Genomic DNA, 13,661 nt, shown 5'->3' with positions numbered 1-13,661 from the left:
TTTCCCCCTTCTAAAGGCTTAAGTCTTTTGGAACCAATGATTTGAAAATGATTTAACACTTCTCATTGAAAAGCTCTGTGCAATAGCTCATTATTTTATCACTGGGTTTTTCACTTTAGTAAGAGTGAGGATTTTTGTTCACTGGACTGGTATGAATGAGAACTGTGAAAGGAAATTGGAGTTGAGGACAAGGGTTTTTTTTATTCCCCTCACTGAATGATTTTCTAGCATTAGATAGCAATTAAAAAGGAATGTGCAAACATTCATCTAAGTATTACTGTTTATTAGTATGGGCTTTGATATACTGACTATGCAGATGACATCTAGCCTCTTATAGAGGGACAAATTCTGTCCTCAGTTATGCTGTGTAAAATGTTAATAGGTTTGTAACGTGTACTGACTACAAGGTCAATAAAATACATTTAGTGGGTACTGCACGTAAAGACTTCAAATATCCTGAACCTGCACCTGTTGTTTTGCAATTCGATATAGATGGACTTTTGCACTATACTAGAAGCATGAATGATACTTAAAGACCAGAGCAGTTGCTGCTTGGGGCTTAATGTAAGAAAATTACAATTACAGTATCTATTTTTCACATTATAATTAAAGACACAGGTAAAGTCTTTGCCAAGAACAAACAGTTTATATCTGCATCTGCTACTTATGAGCAAAATAACGAAAACACAGCAAACTAGAAGCTCCTTTGAAAAAGAAGAGCAACTGACTATAACAGTAGTGGTAAATGTTTGCTGATGCCTTAGGGACATCTTTTTGATATTTTAATAATCGTCTCTCTTCCCTTTTCCCCTGTCCAGAAAAAAGCAGGTGTCTAAGATTCAGCTGCTAGCAAACACAAACCTCAGAAAACTGTTTACTCTTTGATCTTCTTCTTCTCTGCACTACAAGCCAAGAGTTTAGTTTTCACTTTTGAAACCAAGTAAAAAGTGTGTGCAAAGTAATTTATTCCTATTAAATACTGACAAGTCACATGGTAATAATTTATTTCTGTGTAAAAAAAACTATTTTTATTTCACATTTCAAAGAGACATCACCAGAGCATCTAGGTACCCATTATATAACAATTCTCTCAAAAGGGAGATGAAGATCTCTTACCCATTGTCTGGGAAAACATGCTCACTTAAAAAGGGAACAGATTCAGGAGAATTTACCTTGTACAGAGGAAACACTATACAATGCAAAAAAGACACTGCAAAGTGCTTTAAGGATCCAGTAATAATGATCTCCAGGGGCAAACATACAAAATCGTGAAGTATATGTAAAGTAAAATATAGCAAAGTAGTATAGCAGTAGCTATAAAAATGTTAGTTTATCCTGGGCTAACACTGTCAGTGTTTCTGGATTTGTTATGGTTCTTGTTGCTCTTTAGAAGTTTGTAGTAAATAAAATACTAGACCTGCTAGTGCATTGTAACATCATTTAAAAAAAATCCTAAATAGTAACATTCCCGATGATTCTATTTTATATATTGTTTTCCATAGCTAAGGAAAATGAAAGTATTTTACACTCTAGATCAGGGTGGCAAAAACTAGCCGGCCGGCACATCCATCCGGGACTGACTGTCCCGCCCCCCCCTCCTGACCCAGGAGGCTCACTCCAGCTCCCCCCTTCCTCCTCCCCCCCCCCCCCACCCCCCAGCTCGTCTCGCTCCGCTGCGCTCGCAATGCTCTGGGCGGCGGGCTGGCGGCGGGGCGCTGGGCAGCAGCTGGCCGCCCGCCAGCCTGACAGCTGCTGTGTGCTGCTGGGCTGCAGTGCTGGCGCGGCTGTCCGCCAGCACTCCAGCCAGTGCTCCAGGCAGTGTGGTAGGGGGGGGGACAGGGGGAGGGCAGAGGAGAGGGGTGGTGAGGTCAGGGTGTGGGGGGGGGGGGGCGGGAGGTGGGCAGGGCAGCGAGCCACACATCCATGAGCCACATCTGGCCTGGCCCCCTGCCCCCCCCCCCCCCTGCCCTCCCGCCTGCCCCCCCCCCCCCGCCTCGTCCTCCTCCCCGCGCTCAGCCCCCGCCAGCTGGCTGCGCTGGGCTGGCTGGCGCTGGGCTGGGCGGGCGGGTGCAGGGCAGGGTGCGTGGTGCCAGGCAAGGGGCTCCCAACAACAGGGGGCAGGCCGCAACCTCGGGGCGGGCACTCGCTGCACTCAACTCTGCACTGGCTGCACATATGCACTGGGGCGTGCGCAGCAGAGGGCGGGAGCGGCGCGGAGGACGAGGGGAGGGAGGCACTGGGAGAGCCGGCCAGAGAGAGGCCAGCCCAGCCCGGCCGAAACCTTGCGCTTCTCTGCTGCTCCTGGGCTGTGTCTGTCCCTGTTCCCTGTTCCCCCCCTGTTTCCCATTCCCTAAAGGGGGGGGAAGGGGGCTGGGGGGGGGGATGGGGGGGAGGTCCTGGAAGGGGGGGCTGGGGGGGGGGGGGGGGGGTGGGGGGGTGGGGGTGGGTGGGGGGGGGGGGGGGGGGGGGAGGGAGGACAGGGAGGGGATGGGGGGGATTGTTGAGGGGGCAGGAAGGGGGGGGTGGGGGCAGGAGGGGGGGTGGGGGGGGGTGGGGGGAGGGGGGGTGGGGGGGGGCAGGCTGGGAGGGGCCTGGTCCTCCCTTTCTGCCCCCCCCCCCCAGTTCAAAAAAAAAAACCCTCTAGATGCATGTAGTGCACTGATTATGTAGGTAAAGAACTTAAGGACCTGATCCTGCTCCCCAGTGACTCTGGTGAGGCAGGTTCATACCCCATTTACTTAGTTTCTGATAAATCTTGAACACTGGAACCTGTTTTGCTTTGAGAGAAAATGTGGGGAAAGACACCAAAGTCCCCTTTGTCTTTCATTGGCACCTGGACAGAGACACCACAGTGGAAGAGGTCATTAGAAGTTCTGGTTCTCGTGATGTTTTAGCCCATAATGAGTGAGTGTTACCAAATGATTGATATTGATCATCTTTTTAACCAGTAAAATGTTGGAATGCAAATATTAATCTATTGGCACCTTCCAACAACTGTATCTGAAAACCCTGACCCCCACTCTCAAGTAGAATTGTTTCTTACAAGTGTATTTGTAATACATTTTACATAGAAGAAGCAGGAAAATACCGAATGGATTTGATCTTACAAAAGTTTTGTACATGCAGCTCAGTAAGAATGATTATTTATTTGTCTCTTGGTTATGATAAAGTGCATCAAGAAAGAATGATGTGTCGGTGCACAGAGATCTAGAACTGACAAGCTAGGGGCCGTTAGCTTGAATTTACCAAGCCACTTGAAGGTGTTGTTTCAGCCTGTCACTCCAAGTGTGCTTAGAAACAAACTGGAATCTGATGCTGACCATGAGCACATCTTTAATTTGCTCCCTGTGGGAAACACTGCTAAATAAGTGAGCGGCAACATTCTACACCAGTTGAAGTTTCTAAGGGGCCTTCAAGTATCACTCCTTGTAGGGTTTGTTTTATAACCTAATCTGGGTGGGGGAGGGGGAAGCACAGGTAACTGTGGTGAGATCTGCATCTGAAAGACAAGATCATAACATTCTAGCTAAGCACACACACAGGGCTGGTGCAAGGATGTTTCGCGCCCTAGGCAAAACTTCCACCTTGCGCCTGCCCCCCCCCACCCTTGCGGCAGCGCCCCACCCTCCGCCCTGAGGCACCCCCCCGCCCCAGCTCACCCCTGCCCCACCTCCTCCCCAAGCACGCCGTGGCTGCTTCACTTCTCCCGTCTTCCAGGCTTGCAGCACCAATCAGCTTAGGCGCCGCAAGCCTGGGAGGCAGGAGAAGTGAAGCAGCCACGGCATGCTCGGGGAGGAGGCAGGGCAGGGGTGAGCTGGGGCGGGGAGTTCCCCTGCATGCCACCCTTCCCTTACTTGCTGCAGGCGGCCCTCCCCGCACTCCCCTGCCCCAGCTCCCTCCGCCTAAATGCTGGCGGTGACTGGGGCGGCTGAAGAGCCGGCCGCTGCGGGTCGCTGCTGAAGAAAAGGGCATCCCCCAAATCCCAGTGCCCTAGGCAACCGTCTAGGTCACCTAAATGGTTGCACCGGTCCTGCATACACACAATAAAGCCATCTTGGCAACTGCTGCTGTCAGATATTCAGCAGCCATTTGGGATATAATTACAAGATCAGGCCCTCCCCCCTTGTCTATCTCTCTAACAAAAAGCAGGCAGATATTCCCAAAGCTCTCTACTGGTTTCCCTCAGTCTAATATCATCTCTGTCTTTCCTTGGCTGAATGTGACCCAGCTCTGTTTTCCTGTGGGTCCCAATCTGACTACACTGAGAAAGCCAATCAACATTGCTGACACAGAGCTGGTTGTCTCTTGCCTACTGAATGCACCAAAGCCCACACTATCTCCCCAAGTAGTCTCTTACACATACTGAACAGAGGGAATGACAAGACCCTACCTGAGCCTGCATGCATATGCAGCACAATGCCAAATTAAATTCATTATTGACAAATCCAAGGTAATGCACATGGGAAGGAATCATTTGAGCTATCCATGTACATAGCTGAGTTTTCATTTATCTATAACCACTCGGGTTAAAAGGGCCAAGTGTCATTTGTGGGCAGCTCAGGTGAAACCTCTGTTCATTGTGTAGTAGCAGTAAAAAAAACAAAAAATACCAACAACAGGATAGAAATAAAGATGAGAACAATTGTGATGTTCTTATAGGTACCCTACCAAATTCACAGCCATGAAAAACGCATCACAGACCATGCAATCTGGTCTCCCCTGTGCAATCTGGTCTTTTGTGTACTTTTACCATATATTATACAGGTTTCACGGGGAAGACCAGAGTTTCTCAAACTGGGGATCCCAACCCAAAAGAGGGCTGTAAGGGGGGTTGCAAGGTTATTGTAGGGGGTTGCAGTATTGCAACCCTTACTTCTCCACTGCCTTTAGAGCTGGGTGGCCTGAGAGCAGTGGCTGCTGGCCAAAGGCCCTCCTCTGAAGGCAGCAGTGCAGAAGTAAGGGTGGCAATACCATACCAGGCCATCCTTACTTCTGCATTGCTGCTGGCGGTGGCACCGCATTCAGAGATGAGTTCCCAGCCAATAGCTGCCACTCTCTGGCCACCCAGCTCCGAAGACAGCATCGCTGCCAGCATCAGCGCAGAAGTAAGGGTGGCAATATCATGACCCCCATAGAATAACCTTTTGGGTCAGGACCCCCACAGTTACAACACCATGAAATTTCAGATTTAAATATTTGAAATCGTGAAATTTATTATTTTAAAAATCTTATGACTGTGAAATTGACCAAAATGGACTGAATTTGGTAGGGCCCTACTTATAGGTCAGTGATTCATTCTCACCTTAAATGTTGCATTGATAGACACGTCAAGGTGAGGAAGATGATTAGAAACATGAAGAGATTTTTGTCTGAGGAGAGATTGGAAATACCAGAAATATTGCGTTCAGGCCACTGTTCTGCAAGCTGCTTCATGTGGATGGAGCCCTACACCCATGTGGGATCTCCTTGACTTCTGTCAGGCTCTGGTTTATGGCTTCATGGAGCATCTACAGGGTGCAGGGAGGATCTAGAGATGAGAGGAGAAGAAACAGTAAACCAAGAATTCCTGTTTACCCTTTTTCATAATAAAAGAACAAGCAAATAGTTAAGGAAATTGAAAAGTATAAATTTAAAGTGGACAAAAGGAAATAGTGGTTTGAACTTTGGCCTGCTAAACCCAGGGTTGTGAGTTCAATCCTTGAGGGGGCCATTTAGGGATCTGGGGCAAAAAAAATAGTTGGGGGTTGGTCCTGCTTTGAGCAGGGGTTGGACTAGATGATCTCCTCATGTCCCTTCCAACCCCGATATTCTATGATTCTAAATACCTTTTACAAAATGCATAATTAGCCTTTGGAAGTCATTGCCAGAGGATGCTATTGAAGCCAAGAGCTTAGCTGGATTCAGAAAGGAAGTAGGCATATAGATAATCAGAACATCCATAGCTATATTAAGTAGGATACATTTTTTAAAAGAAGGGATTAAAACACTCATGCTTAAACCTGCCACTAACTGATGGGTGGTTGGAGGAGACTTCTCTTACAGGCAGACTATTCCAAAATTGTCTGCTCCAGGATTTCTTGCAGCTTCCTTTGAGAGGTAGTGGTCATTGTCAGAGACAGGACGGTGAACTAGATAAACCACTGGTCTGATCTGTTATTGTGTTGCCCATGTCCCTATGTTTTATATTTTTAATGACTGATTTTAATGATAATTTATTTATAAAGAAGGCCTGATTACATTCAGGAAGACAGAGTCTATGCTTTTCTCCATAACTCAAGGGCCATTGAAATCTCATAAGCCCAGGATAAGGCAACTTAAAATGAACTCAAAACCCTTACTAAGGACTCAAAATCTTGTCTCTCTCACCAAGAGAAGTAGGTCCAATCAGGGCCAGCTCCAGGCACCAGCGAAGGAAGCAGGTGCTTGGGGCAGCCAATGGAAAGGGGCGACACGTCTGGGTCTTCATCGGCAATTTGGCGGCGGCTACCTCGGTCCCTCTCTTCCTCTTTGAGCTGCCGCCAAAGTGCCCCCAAAGAGGAAGAGAGGGAGCGAAGGACCCACCGCTGAATTGCCACAGAAGAATGAAGTGGCGCGATTGAGCTGCCGCTGAAGTGCTGCCGATCAGCCCCCCCCTCCCCCCGCTTCGCCGCTTGGGGCAGCAAAAAAACTGGAGCCGGGCATGGGTCCAATAAAAGATATTACCTCCCCCACCTTGTCTCTCTGCGTTCACATAGCATTTACAAATTGGCACAAAGTCTTCAAATATTATAGAGCTTCCCAGGGTGTATCTTCCTTGTGGATTTTGATAAATAACCCCCATATGTCAAAGCTTTTCAACTGTAATCTTTCTCAGCTGTAGGAAGAGCCTGATACAGAACCTGTCTGAGGATCAGATTTATGAGATCTGAGAAGGTCAGAGCTACTTATATTCAGAACACGCATATATCATCAGCTTTTAGATTTTTTTGTCAGGGAGCTAACCAGCTCCAGATGACACCAGCAATTAATCAGCTCATTAATACTAGCTTCTATTTATAGAACCAGTTGAAACTGGCAACTGCTCTGTAACGTAACAGTTTGATTAATAAACAGGACATTTTTCAATTAAAAATTATCTGCTTCCTGGGAAGATTCCCGTCTCTGGTCTAGCTAGCCTTAAAGGTATCCGTTTTCAGTCCTTTCCTGAGTGTCAAGAGAGGAGCTTGTCACTTGGCATCGGAATTATTTGTCTGTGAAATTTTGCATCTAGATGGCAAGATAAGAGTTTGGCTGGGGAGGTGGAGGGGATGAGTGTAAATAGTTGTAGGTTGGTGGTAGCATCGCAGATCCTGTTAGAACAATTGTTCTGCACTGATCATTAATACCAGCTGTCTTCAATGGGAATTCCACAAATAAAATGATCTCAGGACTGCAGTAGCACACCAGTTTCAACAGAGGTTTGTGGAAAACATATTATGATGCTACATGATTAAGGGTGTAGCTCACTCTTGTGCAGAGGGCAGCACAAGGCTTACGCTAGAATTAAGGCTTAGGAGGGATTTAAGTGATGCACAGATTTGATGGCCCTCTGTACAGGGATGAATTTCACCTAAAATAATAGGCCAAATTCTGATTGGCAGCATGTATATGCGGATTACAAAATTACAGGTGGCAGGGGAAGAGCTCCATGGAAGTTGTTCTCCTTGATTCCATAACCTCCAGAAAGTTACGTAGGGCTAGGTTCACAAAGGAACCTAGGTGTGGCAATGCTGAGTGTCACCACGCCTAACATTTAGGCACTTAGGCCTGGTCTACACTAGGACTTTAATTCGAATTTATCAGCGTTAATTTGAACTAACCGCTCAACCGTCCACACCAGGAAGCCATTTAATTCGAACTAGAGGGCTCTTTAGTTTGAATTTACTCCACACCCGGCCTGGCAGGTGTACAATTCGCGCACTTGCTAGCTCTCGTGGGGGAGGGTGGGATGGATGCGAACTTAGCAGCTCCGAGCTATCACAGTGCACCCACTTGTTGACGCTCTGGACAGCAGTCAGAGCTTTTCTTCTGCCCACCACCAGAAATGAATGACCGCGAAATGATTTTCCTGTTTTTTCCTGTCTGAAATGAATCTGACGTTCTGGTCGGGCGATCATTCTGAGCTCGGCAGCACCACAGAGCTCTCCAGAGCAGTCAGGCAAGCCAGAGAATCCCAGAATCGAAGAATTCCCCCAGGGACTGACCGGGAAGTCCAGGATCTGATGATCGCTGTGTGTGGTGAGAGGTCTGTGCTCAGACTGCGCTCCGGCGCAGCGAGCAGAGAGAGAAGAGAAGGTCGAGAAAAGCCAAGGATACACAGGATGCAGCCGGGATGCGGTGAAGTGCAGTGAAGGTGAAGGAGGGTATCAAAAGTCAGAGACAAAAGCAAGAGGGCGGAGGGCGGCCCAACCCCCAGACCCCAGATGAGGCACTGCATGCCATTAGCATGCCATTCTAGGTGGGTCTGCCACCCAGTGCCCCGTGGACACCAGGAGGGAGAATACAGTGACAGTTCCTCCTCCCTCCCTGTCCTGGGAAGGAAAGGAAGAGATTGAGGGTCTTTTGAGGGGCGACGGACGCGACATGAACCTCCGCTTTCCCTGACTGACAGGATCTCTTCATCATCCTCACCCTGGACCCCCGTCCCGCCCCCGCCGCCGGACTCGAGGACTCAGGGGAAATCAGGAAGGATCAGAGAGGCTACAAACAGGGACATTTTTATTTTTTAGAAATATATATATATATAAAAAATAAAAATACTATATATAAAAATTTAAATATGAAACTATAAACACAGCAGGTCTACACATAGGAATGGAGCAATAGTCCTTCTGGGGATAGTCAAAAAGCAAAAGAGCAAGCAGCAGCAAAAAAGCTCAGCAAAGAGGTTTCTTGGGAGGTGCTTTATTGGGTGCTCCGTTGAAGCACACTCGCCATCCTCAGCACAGGGGGACCCAGGGACCATTACCTCTACCAGCTGAGCAGTCTGTGGTCCTGGTCTGGTCTGCTCTGGCTCTCTCTGTGTCTCGTCTTCTCTGTGTCAGGTGGATGTGCGTCCTGAGTGCTGCAGTTAGTGGAATTAGTGTGTAGTTACTATTGTGCGCACTGTTACTGTTGTTTGCATGAGACTTTGACTTCGCTTTACTTTGCATTACTTTGACAGAGCTTAACAGAGTTTAGCCATGCAGGCCTCAGAGGAAAAGCGCGTGTTGCAGTTCTCAGAGGAAAAGCATACAGCCCCGTTCACTTTCTCTTCTGCTTGATGCGCAGCAGGCTGCTTCTGCTTTGCAAGAAGACAAGCACAGGAGAGCACAGCTAAGCACTAAGCTGGTAAGGCTTTGCATGACTTTGTCTCTCGGACAGCTTGCAAGAGTGCAGTGCAGCGCCTCTGCTCATCAGCGCATGCGCCAATCTAAATCCCGGAATCTCATTCACTCCGAGCCCTCTCCCTTGCTCCTCCCTTCTACTTGGTTCCCTGTTTGAGTTGACTAACTGAAAATGTTTGTACTTGACTAAACTGTTACACATGTTCACAAATCACCTCACATCCTCGACTGCCACCATCACCTCGCTGGCTCCCTGCCAGACTGCCCTCCTTCGAGGAAAAGACTCTGATTCAGACGAGGCCAGGAAGAAGAGACCAGAAAGAGAAGACAAGGGAAGACATGAGCCAGGCGGGCGGCAGGCAGAGCGGAGCAGCAGAGAGCGAGAGGAGCAGCAGGAGGACACACGGCCACAGCAGGCATCGCACACACCTGGGCGAGGAGAGGACAGCAAGGCAGCTTCTCAAACTTGTTCTAAACGGGCTCTGCAAGGATGGGAGGAGGAGACGAGAAGATGTCCGTGCAGAGACAGCACTGGAGGAGAGAAGTCCTGTCCAGTCCCCTCACCTGTCCTGTCCCCCCAAAAGTCCTGAGACGACCCCCCCCTCACCGCCGCAAGCGGAGGCCAGTACCGCCGGAGCCGACTGTCTGCACAGCGCACACTTGCACATGTTCGAACTGCTCTTCCAGTCCCAACTCCAACAAGCTCTTTCCACTGTGTATCACATTACCCCCAATTAAGTTTATTAAACCTTACTGTGTACATTATTATTAGCTGTTGGTTCTGTTACTGGGTGTTTCAGCTGTGTTTCTGTTGGGGTCTGGTGGTGTGCAGTTCCCACAGTGCCACCCAATGTCAGTGCACTGCTGGTCAACTGCAGGGCAGCAGTGGCTGCACACTCAGGGACACCAGGGACACACACAGGACAGTCTGTGTGGCACCCAGGGACAGTCTGGGTGGTGTATGTGTGCCAGGTCTTTGCAGGATACTGAAGCCTGTGCAGGTATGGCCTTGCAGGATCCCCTCACCTAAGGCACTGATCCCACGATCAAAGAGACCTCAGAGAGGCCTCTCGGTGCCCCTCCCCCACCCTCCCACACCCTCCCCCCCAAAACCCCTCCACCCCACCCACTCCCACCCACAGCCCCCCCGGCCCCCCCCGTCCTGGTAACCCCCTTCCCCACCCCCCAGTGCACACCTTGCACACAGAATGCTCACAGAATGCTTCCCAAGAAAAACAAGAAAAATCCAAAAGCAAACGAATTTAAAGTCATTATTATTTTATTAAAAATTAGTAACACAAATTAAAAGTTAGTTTTAAAACGTCCTTTAATTGATCAACTTGGTTTTAGGTTTAAGTCACAGGTTACCCTGCAGGTTACCAGGTTTACCCGCTCCTGCTCTGCAAAGCCTCCTGAGGCCGCTGGGATAATTATTCTCTCAGCTCTGCTGTCTGGGCCTCTCAGCATCGTGAAGCCGCTGCTCCCGAACCTCCCAAGCCTCCAAAGCAACCTCCCAAGCGGCCAAGCACAGTAGATTGTGGAGCACAGCAGCAGCAGCAACAATGGAGGCAGACTTCCGCTCAGGGGATGTTCTTTTTAGCTCTCGCCCATCCCGCCAGTATCCCCGAAGCACACTCCACCACCATTCTGCGCCTCTCCCGACATTTTCTGTCCTTTCAGCAGGTGTCCAGGCGCCTTCTTTTCAGTGTCAGCGCCGGTTGGCCTGGGCTTCATGAGCCAGTCACCGGGCCCTGGGTAGGCCAGGGGATTAGAAGGCATTGGTCCTGCATCTTCCGGCCTGCCTGGTTGTCCGGTCTAAACAGACCAGAGTTCCTGAACACTAAGCAAAGATGTTCTTCCACACGCCCCCGCGTCTGATGTTGGTAAACACCCCCATGAAATGTTGGTAGCTGTCCCCACCATCCACCACAGCTTGCAGCACCATTGAAAAGTAGCTGTTCGCTGGCATGCCGGATAGGTGTGGTGGTGGGGTGGTGTGATGATAGGGATGTAGGTGGCATCAGCCACACATGGGATTTGGAATCCCATGTGCGATAGTTACTCATCATATGAGTGACAGTTGCTCACAGACAGTCACTATGAGAGCAGTCGCTAAATTGCGTGGGGGCTTTTGCCCACGCAGCAATCCCCACGTGATTTTGCTTACGCCAAAGTGGCGTGGTTCTCTACTGACGCTGGGCTGTGTTGGTTGCAAGGTCAGGCTGTTGCTGCTTCTGCACCCCTCGCTTCAGGGCTGGGACCATCCTTCTGTCCAGTCAAGGAGGGCGCGCAAGACGCATCCAACACACAAAGTGCAGCCTGTGTCATCCACATCCTGCAGCACTATGCAGTCCCTGTGTCATCCAGACCCCAGTTGCTCTGTGCCACCCAGTCCCAGCTCCCGCTTGTCCCCAGAATCGCGCCACCACACTGCCCACTGAACTTGACCCATTGCCACTCTGCACTGCCTTCTGCCACTCCTGCCTCGCCTCGGTCTGCGCTCTCCCTGCTCTCAGCCGGGGTCTGGAAGAGGTCCTCGCCCGGTTTCAGCATCTGACTGTGGAAGAGGCGATGAACACGCCATGCTCGAGTTGACAACGGCAGCGGTGCAGCGCGTCTTGCAGCTGTGGCCATGCTCTCATTAACCGGCGCTCCGCCCTGCGCCAATAGAAGAGAGGAGGCGTAGCGCAGACGATCGGGAAGGAAGATTTTTTCCCCGGATGGACGGGGGGGAAATCCGATTGTTTGGGGAGCGGGAAGGGGGGGGGGAAATGGGCTTCCAATGGGCAGCCAGGAGGCTATCCCTTGGGATAGCTTTCCAAAGTCGAAGCTTCGAAAGTATGTGGATTAGTATGGATACACAAATTCGACTTATTAAGGTCGAATCCACAAATTCACACAAACGATTCGAAAATTCGTAGCCCTTAGAAAATCCCTGTGATTCACAAAGCCTGAATTAGGTGCCTAGACTCCCTCTACAATAGATAGGGGGAGAGAGGCACCTCAAAGTGCTGTGTAGACATAAAGAAAAACCCAGGGCTGGCCTGTGCCAGCTGACTCAAGCTCATGGGCTCGGGCTGCGGGGTTGTTTCATTGCTTTGTAGACTTCTGGGCTCTGGCTGGTACTCAAGCTCTGGGACCCTCCCACCTTGCAGCAGATTGGGTCAGAATCCATGACAGAATTAACAGGTTGCTGTGTTAACGCACACGTGGCTTATCATGCTATTGCTTCATGCAAACACGCAGAACTCTACAGGTTTCCTCCTGCCTGCACCTGGCACAGTTTGGGGCAAAAACTGTCACCCCACTTGTACTTGGGAGAAATGATTTAGTCACCCACAGACACCATGGATTACCTCTAGATGAAATGGACTAGATTTGGAAATAGAACACTGTTTCCCAAACACACACACTGAGTTCACTGTTTCCAGGCAGCTTTGTGGACCGAGGAGGGGTGATTACAGAGCAGCAACTTTCAAGCCCTTCCTACTGAAAGGAAAACATGAGTGACCCTAGCAAACATCTGTGACTTTACAGCGAAAATATCCTTTTGAGCTGTTTGAAATTCCCAGTCACCATTTTGAACTTCACGCTGAGGGGGAAAAGGGGACACCACAGTGCTCTGAGAAAAACCGCCATTGGCGGGCACACGCTGCTAGCCAGGGCTTCTCATAACTTTTGCATTGCTGCTTAGAGCAGAAATCCCTCCCATTCCTGTAATAACAAACTATTAATTGGAGTCATAAATTTTCTGAGCTCTTGAGCAGCTTCTGTCTCCACTGAGTTTGCTACAGGCTCAGCAGTGGGCTGTTCCCGGTGGTGGTGGGGAAATCAAACAGCTCTTCTGAGTAGGGTTGCTCCAACCCAGTCCACCAGGTCGTCAGGAAGCGCAGTTGGCTCAGTGCTGAGTGCAGAGCCCCGCACCCGGTCAAACTGCTCAAAAAACAGGCAGGTCATTGGTGAGTTGTCTGTTGTGTGGTTCTTGTCCCTCATCTTCTGGTACTCAATCTTCAGCCTCTTACCATGCTCCCTGCACTGACAGGGCTGGCTCTAGGCTTTTTGCCACCGCAAGTAAAATAAATAAATTTAAAAAAAAGAAACCCTCCGAGAGCACAACTGCCGAAAGGAAAAAAAAAACCCCACCCAGAGTGCTGCCCCTGGAACAGTGCGGCCCCAAGCACGTGCTTGGTTTGCTGGTGCCTAGAGCCGGTCGTGTACACTGATCACCTGTCTGGAAAATCTGCAAAGCTGCCAGCTTTTTAGCTATCTGGTGGTACACGTCATCATTCGTGGTGCGTTTGCTAAAGTCCACAGTTT

General features: G+C 49.6%; 1 long non-coding RNA gene across 1 annotated transcript in view; it reads left to right on the top strand.

Annotated features, from left to right (window-relative positions):
* LOC120398316 overlaps nucleotides 1-13,661 on the top strand; it is a 43,650-nt gene that overhangs the window by 342 nt on the left and 29,647 nt on the right. The window lies entirely within an intron of this gene.

This window comes from Mauremys reevesii, linkage group 2 (assembly GCF_016161935.1).
Source record: "Mauremys reevesii isolate NIE-2019 linkage group 2, ASM1616193v1, whole genome shotgun sequence".
NCBI lineage: Eukaryota > Metazoa > Chordata > Testudines > Geoemydidae > Mauremys > Mauremys reevesii.
The sequence above is the reverse complement of the archived record's forward strand: the minus strand, read 5'-3'. Positions and strand labels throughout refer to the sequence as shown.